General features: G+C 39.2%; 1 non-coding gene across 1 annotated transcript; it reads right to left on the reverse strand.

Annotated features, from left to right (window-relative positions):
• Nucleotides 1-395: 395 nt before the first annotated feature.
• On the reverse strand, nt 396-503 carry LOC112739997 (small nucleolar RNA R71). Its single transcript, XR_003170931.1, has one exon. It is a non-coding gene; the product is annotated as a small nucleolar RNA R71 (small nucleolar RNA).
• Nucleotides 504-1,376: the final 873 nt, after the last annotated feature.

Genomic DNA, 1,376 nt, shown 5'->3' on the forward strand with positions numbered 1-1,376 from the left:
ACATGGCCGAAAATAATAACAATGCAAGGAAGATGCTTGGTGACTTTACTGCACCAAATTCCAATTTACATGGAAGAAGCATCGCAATCCCTGCCATTGGAGCAAACAATTTTGAGCTAAAGCCTCAATTAGTTTCTCTGATGCAACAGAACTGCAAGTTTCATGGACTTCCATCAGAAGATCCTTTTCAGTTCTTAACTGAATTCTTACAGATATGTGATACTGTTAAGACCAATGGGGTTGACTCCGAGGTCTACAGGCTTATACTTTTCCCGTTTGCTGTAAGAGACAGAGCTAGAATATGGTTGGAATCTCAACCTAAAGATAGCTTGAACTCTTGGGATAAGCTGGTCACGGCTTTCTTAGCCAAGTTCTTTCCTCCTCAAAATCTTAGCAAGCTTAGAGTGGATGTTCAAACTTTCAAACAGAAAGAAGGTGAATCCCTCTATGAAGCTTGGGAGAGATACAAGCAACTGACCAAAAAGTGTCCTTCTGACATGCTTTCAGAATGGACCATCCTGAATATATTATATGATGGTCTGTATGAATTATCTAAGATGTCATTAGACCATTCTGCAGGTGGATCCATTCACCTAAATAAAACGCCTGCAGAAGCTCAGGAACTCATTGACATGGTTGCAAATAACCAGTTCATGTACACTTCTGAAAGGAATCCTGTGAGTAATGGGATGCCTCAGAGGAAAGGAGTTCTTGAAATTGATACTCTGAATGCCATATTGGCTCAGAACAAAATATTGACTCAGCAAGTCAATATGATTTCTCAGAGTCTGAATGGATTGCAAGCTGCTTCCAACAGTACTCAAGAGGCATCTTCTGAAGAAGAAGCTTATGATCCTGAGAACCCTGCAATAGCAGAGGTGAATTACATGGGAGAACCCTATGGAAATACCTATAATCCCTCATGGAGAAATCATCCAAATTTCTCATGGAAGGATCAACAAAAGCTTCAACAAGGCTTTAATAATGGTGGAAGAAACAGGTTTAGCAATAGCAAGCCTTTTCCTTCATCCACTCAGCAACAGACAGAGAATTCTGAGCAGAATCCATCTAGCTTAGCAAATATAGCCTCTGATCTATCTAAGGCCACTCTAAGTTTCATAAATGAAACAAGGTCCTCCATTAGAAATTTGGAGGCACAAGTGGGTGAAGAACTGAAGATTGATGGTTTAGAAGTTATAATAAACTCTCGTTGTAAGTATAGTTACTAAACCAAGCAATCAACCTTTCTTACAAAAGTTTTGGTTGTCACAAGTAACAAACCCCTTTAAAATTGATAACCGAGTATTTAAACCTCAGGTCGTCTTCTCAAGGAATTGCAGGGAGGTGTTCTTATTATTGATTATGAAAAAGTGTGT

The sequence above is a fragment of the Arachis hypogaea genome, chromosome 13 (genome assembly GCF_003086295.3).
Source record: "Arachis hypogaea cultivar Tifrunner chromosome 13, arahy.Tifrunner.gnm2.J5K5, whole genome shotgun sequence".
Classification (NCBI taxonomy): domain Eukaryota; kingdom Viridiplantae; phylum Streptophyta; class Magnoliopsida; order Fabales; family Fabaceae; genus Arachis; species Arachis hypogaea.